Raw genomic sequence first — 10,264 nt, 5'->3', positions numbered from 1 at the left:
TAGGTTGCAATGAGCCAAGATCATACCACTGCTCTCCAGCCTGGGCAACAGAGCAAGACTCTATCTCAAAAACAAGAAAAAAAAAAAAAAAGAAGAAGAAAGAAAACAAACAAAATGTAAAGTAAAAAACTTCAAGAGGAAGCTAAAAATAGCTAAGTGGCACTGTTTTTTGAAATATCGTTATTAGCAGTGTTTATGCTGGTCAATCTTATGAGGGGAAAGAGAAGGAAATGGCGCTTTCTTCAAAGGAACAGAGGAGGATTTGTGGTGGCAGATGGCCCACAGTCCTGTGCTCTGGCAGACATCATCTTTCATAACATCTGTTTATGCAGGATTTTCTCATTTTCTTACAGCTGACCTGGGCAGACAACAATTTGGAGGTGTTTGGTTGCACGATTTTCATAATTCTCCCGTATTTTACCTGATAAAATATGCTAAGTCTCATTTCAAAGCCTGGGAATATGAATATAAGTGAATGCACTGGCTCCTGGGGACCCAGCAACTGCCTTAACTAACTGCACAATGATTCTCCCTCCCTCTCAGTGCAGGCTTACCTCCAATGCCATCCTTAGTGGTTCATTCACTAGCTTATTTGTCTCTAATAAGTGTATATTATATATTTTTAAAAACCATTTTATAGGGCTTGGCACAGTGGCTCATGCCTGCAATCCCCGCACTCTGAGAGGAAGAGGCAGGAGGATCACTTGAGTCCGGGAGTTGGAGACCAGCCTGGGCAACATCGCAAGACCCCCATCTCTGCAAAAAAGTAAAACATAAGCTGGGCATGGTGACAAGCACCTGTAGTTAGAGCTATTTGGGAAGCTGAGGAGAAAGAATCAATTAAGCCCTGGATGACAGAGTGAGACCTTGACTTCAAGAAAAAATGAAAAATCACCAGACGTGGTGGCTCATGCCTGTAATCCCAGCACTTTGGGAGGCTGAGGCAGGTTGATCACAAGGTCAGGAGATTGAGATCATCCTGGCCAACATGGTGAAACCCCGTCTCTACTGAAAAAAGAAAAAATAGTAGGGCATGGTAGCGCATGCCTGTAATCCCAGCTACTCGGGAGGCTGAGACAGGAGAATCGCTTGAACCCAGGAGGTGGAGGTTGCAGTGAACTGAGATCGTGCCACTGCACTCCAGCCTGGGTGATAGAGGCAGACCCTCTAAAAAATTAAAAATAAATAAATAAATGACAGAGCAAGGGACCATCTAAAAAAATTAAAAATAAATAAATAAATAAAACTAAAAGTATCAGAATCCTTTTGGGTGCAAGTAGTAGAAAAATCCAACTCAAAATAGCTAAACAATAAGAATGATTTCACGTCACATAACAAGAAATCTGGAAGAAAAGTATCTCCAGCTAATTCAGCCATTTAAGTGGCCTCCTGAATTACATGTTTCTTCTGTCTTTTCATTCTTCCAGCCCCAGCATACTGGCCTTGTCCTCCCAGGCTAGCTCCCCTAATGTTCACAATACGGCTTCATGGTGCCAGACATCACATCTTCACACAACAGCACTTAAGGCCAGAAAAATCACTCTTCACCTCCTTAAGTTTCTCTTTAGAGAGAAAGAACCCTTTTCTTAAGGCTCCTTCGTACCTGTCCCCTCAAATCTCATTGTCCAAAATGATAAATGAATCACTGATGAGAGGAAAGTGATTGCCCTGAGTAGCTTAAGCTAATGAGAGCCCACCTTGTTGGCCTGAACAAGCATTCCCTGAAGCACATCATGACCCTGAGGAGGCTGGGCACCGGTTAGGAAGAAGGAGAAAGTGAAGAGTTGCCCTAGTCTCTCAAGGCTGCTGTAACAAAAGTCCATAAACTGTGGCTTTTAAACAACAAAAATGTATTTTTCACAGTCCTGGAGTCTGGAAAGTCCAGGACGGAGGTACTAGCTGGTTCAGTATCTGCTACGGGCCTGCTTTCTGATTTACAGATTCTGCTTTCTCACTGTGTCCTCACATGGAGGAAGGGAGAAGGCAGCTATACAGCTAGTTTCTCATCAGATGTCCTATTTCCTCTCTTTCCCCCTTTTTTTTTTTGAGATGGAGTCTCGCTCTGTCTCCCAGGCTGGAGTCCAATGGCACGATCTCGGCTCACTGCCACCTGCGCCTCTCAGGTTCAAGCGATTCTCCTGCCTCAGTCTCCCAAGTAGGTGGGACTACAAACATGTGCCACCACACCAGGCTAATGCTTGTATTTTTAGTAGAGTGGTTTTTATTTTATAAAATAAAATGTTTTATTTTATAATGTGGTTTCATTATATTGGTGGGGCTGGTCTTGAACTCCTGACTTCCTGATCCTCCTGCCTCAGCCTCCTAAAGTGCTGGGAATACAGGTATGAGCCACCGCACCTGGCCTCCTCTCTTTCTTATAAACAGAACCTTGGAATTTAGAGTATCAAGAAGCCCAGCTAAAAACAAAACAAACAAAAACTTGATTTTCCAACTACCTTGTAGAATATTTTATCCTTAAAAAGGAAACTTCTGAAGCAGGGCGCTGTGGCTCACGCCTGTAATCCCAACACTTTGGGAGGTTGAGCCAGGAGGATCACAAGGTCAGGAGTTCAAGACCAGCCTGACCAATATGGTAAAACCCTGTCTCTACTAAAAACACAAAAAAATTGGCCAGGCGTGGTGGCACACGCCTGTAATCCCAGCTACTCGGGAGGTTGAGGCAGAAGAATTGCTTGAATCCAGGAGGCAGAGGTTGCAGTGAGCTGAGATCGCACCACTGCACTCCATCCTGGGCAACAGAGCGAGACTCCATCTCAATAAAAATAAATAAATAAATAAGGAAGATTCTGCGAGCCTGTACCTTTGTCACTTTCTCCTCTTCTAAGATATGGAATATGTTCCCAGGCCCTGCGGCAGAGCAATTATCACCAAACCATGGAGTGCAGTCACACGATGCAGTGCATCTGAGGTCCCAGGTACTCGTGAAGGAGTTCTGGGCTCTAGTGAACTATGACAATTGTGTGTCCTAAGTTTGGCATCAATATGGTGACTTCCTACAAGCAGGGAACCACCAGGTTGCCTAAGGAGGAGTAAATCAGCCCAGGTCGGAAAAAGAACAGGTCAAAACTCACATGCTGAGCAGTAGTGGGATCGCACGTGGGAGCAGCCACTGCATTCCAGCCTGAGAAATACAGTGAGACTCCATCTCTTTTTTAAAAAGTAAAAAAATAAGTTGGGTGCAGTGGCCCACACCTATAATCCCAGCCAATCATTAACGTGTGTCTACTGAGTGTAGTTTCTTGTGAGGTTAAACTCAGAAATTTAAGAGAATCAGAAAATGACAATATTGCCTTTAGGTTCTTTTTTTTTTTTTGAGATGGAGTCTTACGCTGTTGTCCAGGCTGGAGTGCAATGGCATAATGTCAGCTCACTGCAACCTCCAACTCCCAGGTTCACACGATTCTCCTGACTCAGCCTCCAGAGTAGCTGGGATTACAAGCTACAGGGGTCTGGATGTTCTACCTCTACACTGGCACACCACCACATCCAGCTAACATTTGTATTTTTAGTAGAGATGGGGTTTCCCTATGTTGGCCAGACTGGTCTGGAACTCCTGACCTGGTAATCCACCTGCCTCAGCCTCCCAAAATTACAGGGGTGCGTCACCATGCCCAGCCTGCCTTTAGATTTATATTCCATTTAATAATAGCAGTCAATTAAGGTAGCTGGCATTTTTTGAGCACTTACTATTTGTCATTAATGGTGCCACACATTTCACATGGATCTTTCTTATATAAGCCTCACAAGCCAAGAAGGAGAAACTATTATCATTCCATTTTACAGATGAGGAAGCTAATGCAGAATATAGCTAAGAAATGTGTCCAGGCCAAGTATGGTGGCTCACACCTGTAATCTCAGCATTTTGGGAGGCCAAGACGGGCAGATCCCTTGAGCCCAGTTTGAGAACCTGTCTCTACAAAAAATATAAAAATTATTTGGATGTGGTGGCCTAGGCCTGTGGTCCCAGCTACTTGGGAGGCTAAAGTGGGAGGATAAAATTTGAGCACAGGAGATTGAGGCTACAGTGAGCCATGATTGGGCCACTGCACTCCAGCCTGGGTGACAGAGCAAGACCCTGGTCTCAAAAAAAAAAAAAATGTGTCCAAAGTCACACAACTTTAAGGGGCAATTCTTCATTGCTCATGAGGGGCACCTGATTCCCCATTGGCATAATTAACATTAACAGAGAATATCTGTGAGTACATTTAGACTCACGCGAGACATTCTGAAAGCAGTTCCCAAGTTCAGTGGTATCCACTCTGTTTATTTCAATATGGGGTTCTCAAGACCACAATTCAGAAAAGATAGTTTATTGGTCGAGCACAGTGGCTCACATGTGTAATCCTAGCACTTTGAGAGGCCAAGGCAGGTGGATCACCTGAGGTCTGAAGTTCAAGACCAGCCTGGCCAACATGGTGAAACCGCATCTCTACTAAAAATACAAAAAATTAGCCAGGTGTGGTGGTGCGTGCCTGTAATTCCAGCTACTCAGGAGGCTGAGGCAGGAGAACTGCTTGAACCTGGGGGGCGGAGGTTGCAGTGAGCTGAGATGGCGCCATTGCACTTCAGCCTGGACAAGACGGAAACTCTGTCTCAAAAAAAAAAAAAAAAAAAAAAGATAGTTTTTTGTTGTTGATGTTTTATTTTGTTTTATTTTTAGACAGAGTCTCGCTCTGTCACCAGGCTGGAGTGCAGTGGCATGACCTCAGCTCACTGCAACCTCTGCGACCCAGGTTCAGGTGTTTCTCCTGCCTCAGCTCCCGAGTAGCTGGGATGACAGGAGCGTGCCACCATCCCCAGCTAATGTTTGTATTTTTAGTAGAGACAGGGTTTCACCACGTTGGCCAGGATGGTCTCGATCTCTCTACCTCGTGATCCGCCCACCTCGGCGTCCCAAAGTGCTGGGATTACAGGCGTGAGCCACCGCGCCTCGCCAAGAAAGGTAGTTTACTAAGGACATAGCTTCATGGTACAGTTTATTCAACCACCGGCACCTTTCCATGCTAAAAACAGAGTGAAGACATCATCCATCGCTCATAAAACTCCAGTGCCTTTTTTAGGATATGTCTAGTCCATGGCCTTTCTGAATGAGCCGCCAATGGCTACTCTGCCCCCATAAATTCCCATAAAGGAGTTTATAACCCAATCCAAAATCTCTGGCCTGGTACTATCACATGCTTGGTTTTGCCTCCTTGGCGCTTCCTGTGTACCAAGTTCTTCACACACAATTCAACCTTGACTCCTCACCACAAGCTTTTGTGTGAGCTTGGCAGCGTCATGCCAGTGTTTTAGATGCAGACACAGAAACTCAAAGGCATTGAGGATCCTCCCCAAAGTCTCACAACTAGTGTGTGTGCGAGCCACAGCATCGCCACAAACAGGAAGTATGGCCCCACACCAGGGCTCCCAGCCAACAGAAAGGAGTTCATAGAATTCTACCCCTGCCTCCACTTGCCACATCAGAACTCTTGAAGATGCCCTTCAATGCCATCAGCCCATAAAAGGCAGCTCCTGCCCTGGGCTGAGGGGGAGGTCCTCTTTTTCTAATGAATAGAGTTCTCAGATGGGCTTGTGTTGGCAGAAGCCAGCTTAAAATTAAAGTGAACCCATTTCTAAAAGTATGTTCACATGTATCACCAAGGAAAGAACGGCGACTGAGGTTTTTCTCCCTTACCAGCCTTGAACAAGTTTCTTCACCTCTCTTTGCCTCAGTTTTCGAAATTATAAGGTGAAGATAATACCAGCATCTATTTCAGAGGGCTGATGTGAGCACTAAATGAATTAATACTTATAAAGCACCTAAAATAGTGCCTGACATATAAATGAACTATGATTATTATTGTTGTTGTTTTCTTTGATTTTTTTTTTTCTTTGAGATGGAGTTTTGCTCTGGTTGCCCAAGCTGGAGTACAACAGCACGATCTCCACTCACTGCAACCTCCCCCTTCCAGCTTCAATCAATTCTCTTGCCTCAGCCTCCTAAGTAGCTGGGATTATAGGAGCCCGCAACAACGCCCAGCTAATTTTGTACTTTTAGTAGAGATGGGGTTTCACCATGATGGCCAGGCTGATCTTGAACTCCCGACCTCAGGTGATCTGCCCACCTTGGCCTCCCAAAAGTGCTGGGATTATAGGAGTGAGCCACCATGCCCCGTCCTGTTGTTATTTTTACATCACTTTTTTGCATGCTAGAAACCTATTATTTGCCCCACACACACACACACTCACACACACACACAAAGAAAGAGAGAATTCCTGATTTGCATGTTTTGCATTTGGCCCAGGTTACTTTTATTTGTTTTCCCTTAAGCAAAGACCAACAGATCATCCATTGAGATACCTAGATCCTGCCTTTTGAATTACTGTTATAATGAAAAGGGACTCAACGTTTAGATCAAAGTCTACCTTTAAGACAATGCAGTCTAAAAGTTAAGTGGGGTGGGGTGGGGGGTGGAATAAGAACCAATCCCAGTCTTTTGTTTCCTGCTCTGCTGTGTCATTGCTGTTTTCCATTCTGTGATTCAGTCTTCTTTCTGTAAATGCAGGGCACACCCCTTGAATAAAAGGAGCCTGCGATTGTCTAGAATTATTATCTGTGTCTGCAGAATCACATCGCCACCCACTCACAGGATCTAGTATAGTTTTCTAAGACCAACAGCTGCACAGCCAGCTCAGGTAATAAAGCAAAAATAGTCAAGTTCCTGGCAAGCCTTACAAATAAATGCTCCTGGTTTGTTCCTGATGACGAAGGCAAAATGAGTCCCTTCCCAAAAGTCTTAAGTTGGGGTTTGAGGTGAATCGTGCTTAAGTAAGCCTCCTCTCTGGATTTTTCATTGTGCTCTTCAAGATTTTTTCCATGGCTTTTAGTACAAGATGAATCCTGGAGATGCTTGAATAGAACCTGCTAGGAACTATACTTGCTGTCGCTGAAAAGATTGAGCAAAACAGGCTAGGAATCCTAAACTCTCTGACCAATTGTTTACATGCATGAGTTAGCTTTTTATGCCTTTTCTCCTGCATTTATAACACGAAGATTGTTTACTCTGACAACCTCCTGGGTTGCTAAGAGAATCAAATAAGAAATAATATGTTAATAGTGCTTTGAAAAGGACAGTCACAAAACCTAACTTTTCCATCGAGCTTTCAAAGGACCTTTTCTTTATTTGATTTGATATACAGAAAAAAAAATGTTTTTGCTTGATTAATAGAGACATTCTAAAAGGTGGTTGCTCATAGACTTTTTCTAACACAATTCGGTAGCCTGAAAGCCCCAGGGACACTGAAAAAGTTTTGCCAACAAGAAGAGTATCCTATCAACTTAAAAATCCCAAACTTAAGAAAATCATTAGCCCCTTGACAATTCTTAGTCAAAATCTTCCCATGCTGGTCATTTACTCTTTCAGCGCGTGTGATTAAGATTCCAGTAATTATGTACGCTGTTCACCTAAGAAAAGCCTGTTTCAGGTTCATAACCAGGAAAGCTTCTCAACTGGAGGCGTTGCCGGAAGCCACCATTTGTTGAATTCTTGATGTCCCTGCAAGTGGAGATGAGGCAGAAGGGGGGCGCCTGTTCCCAGCTTTACCTACCATCACCACCTCCCTTAGGCTCCTCTTTCTCTTCCTATTTTCTACTTAACCCAATTTATAAGGAATAAGTATACAAAAGTAACAAGCAAGCTGGTGAAACTTTACTTAAAACATAATCTAAAAGCCAGAATGCAACTTGATTGTTTTACAGTAGATTAACCAAAGACCCAAATTTTTTTGTACGCAGTCTCAAGCATCCTCAGGGACCTTAATTGCCTCTCTCTTAGGCTCTGGAAGAAGCTGGTTTTTGAACAGGATTTTTTTTTTTTTCTTTAATATTTAAAGACACTGTCTTATGCCTTCACCTAGCAGGATGTGTATTTTAAAGAATAGAATGTAAACAACATTAGTCATTTGGATGTTTCCTATGCTTTAAACACACACACACAACAAAAGGAAAACACCACAACAGTAAGCATAAAAGAAGAGTCTTTAAAAGAACTATTTTATGGAATCTACCTTGTTCCAGGCAGGGTAGAATTCCAGATCAGTTTCCAAACATGATTTCACGAGCAATGCCTCAAACCAGGAAGTTCTTTCATGGTCTGAAGCCTCCTGATTCTTAGAAATTAAAGGGCTTTCTGTGTTGTAGTTGTTTGTTTGGGTGTTTGCTTTTGCCAATTGACTATATTTATTTTTATTTTAGATTACAGAGTAAAGGAAAAACACTGTAGTATATATGACTGAAAATAGAAACTCACCCTTCTCTCCCTCTCTGACACGCCTTTCCTTACCCCACCCCATTTTTTATTTACTTCCTGTGTTAATGGTAAGAGAGTATTCTTGTCCTTTTTAAATATTTTTATACATCTAAACACACACACACACACATGTGTAGATACATGTCCTTTTTTTAACATAGAGGAAATCATACAGTATTAATCTTTCTACAACTGTGTTTCTATCAACAATAATGCTTGATGATCTGTCCTTGGCCAAATCTATAGCCTATCTCATTCCTGAGGTTTTTTTTTATAAGACTTTTGCTCACTTAAAACCACGTTGATTTTCCACTGTCTTCTAGAGGCAACCTTACCTCCTCTCAAGGAAGCTTTCAAGCACGCAAAGCAGGCTCACTTCCCCTCTTGGCTGGAGGAAATTAGGCCTTCACGCTTTCAGAAATAGCATTACTGTACCCCGTTGCCCTATTCTGGTCTAAGTACCCAACAGACAAATTATCCTTTTCCTGTTAGCTGTGACTTTGAGTTTTCAGGACCGGGGCAGTTCCTAAAGTCAGAGAAAGAGAGAATGGTAATCATTTTTTACAAGGAGTGTGCCTTGATGGAGACAGAGGTTTAACCACAATGACAAACTGCTCAGCACAGCCCTGCCTGGCTGGAAAAGCATCTGTTTTCACTCCCTTGCCTGGTTACTAGTGGGTTCTGTTGCCTCATTCATAAAGATGAGATCGCTGAAACAACAGGCAGCCGAAAAGCTCCAGGAAGTATAGCAGCACGCAGCTCCTCTCCGAGGTGTGAGTTTGTGTGTGTGTTGTGTGTCCACGCATGTTTTGCACACACACTTACAGCTGCAGCACTGGGCTCAGAAAGATGTTCTGCCAGAGAAAGACAGGAATCTCCTTAGCAGCAGGCAAAACAGCCCAGGAGTTGGAACAAGGCCCAGGCAGCCTCCTTTACGCCTTCGTTCATGCAGTTAATAAGCATCAGTCTGCCTCTCTTAATAGAGCCCACTGGTCAGAAACTCAACTCAGGGATCAGATTCCTGGATTCTAGTCCAGGCACTGCCACTCACCGGCACTGGTATTTAGTCTCTCGATTCCTCAGCTTTAAAATAACTCAAAATACACATCCTAATCTCTTATCCAAACCCTTATAGACCAGTACACTTTGGAATTCTACATATTTATGTTTAAGAAATGTGATGCAGTACCTATATCTGATATGACATTGCACCTCCAGCGGGGTCGGGGCAGCACTCCCTGTGTCATCTGATATATCAAGATGTCCACAAAGAAACATACAAAGATGTAACCAGGAGTGGGGGCTCATGCCTGTAATCCCAGCACTTTGGGAGGCCAAGGCAGGTGGATCACATGACATCAGGAGTTCCAGACCAGTCTGGCCAACATGGCAAAAGTCCATCTTTATTAAAAATACTAAAAATTAAATGGGCATGGTGGCGGGTGCCTGTAATCCCAGCTACTCAGGAAGCTGAGGCAGGAGAATCGCTTGAACCCAGGAGGCAGAGGTTGCAGTGAGCCAAGATCACATCACTGCACTCCAGCCTGGGTGACAGAGCAAGACTCCATCTCAAATAAATAAATAAGAAGAATACAGGCTATAAATAGCTTCACATTCATTCAAATCCCATTTTGCAACCAAATGAGTCAACTTGAAGCCGGTAAGATTTTGCTTCAAAATTCATATTTTATTAATTTATTTTATTTTATTTTTTGTGTCTTTAGTAGAGACAGGGTTTTGCCATGTTGGCCAGGCTGTTCTTCAACTCCTGAACTCAGGTGATCTACCAGCCTTGGCTTCCCAAAGTGCTGGGATTACAAGCGTGAGCCACCGTGCCTGGCTTAAAATTCGTATTTCAAAAATATGGCACTCAGAGTTTTCTAGAATTCAGGAATTGTGGATGCAGGTTTGTGGGTTCTCAATATTAAGAATCTGTTACTTTCAATTGCAAAAAA

This window comes from Callithrix jacchus, chromosome 5 (genome assembly GCF_049354715.1).
Source record: "Callithrix jacchus isolate 240 chromosome 5, calJac240_pri, whole genome shotgun sequence".
Taxonomy (NCBI): Eukaryota; Metazoa; Chordata; class Mammalia; order Primates; family Cebidae; genus Callithrix; species Callithrix jacchus.
Note: the sequence above shows the minus strand (reverse complement) of the source record.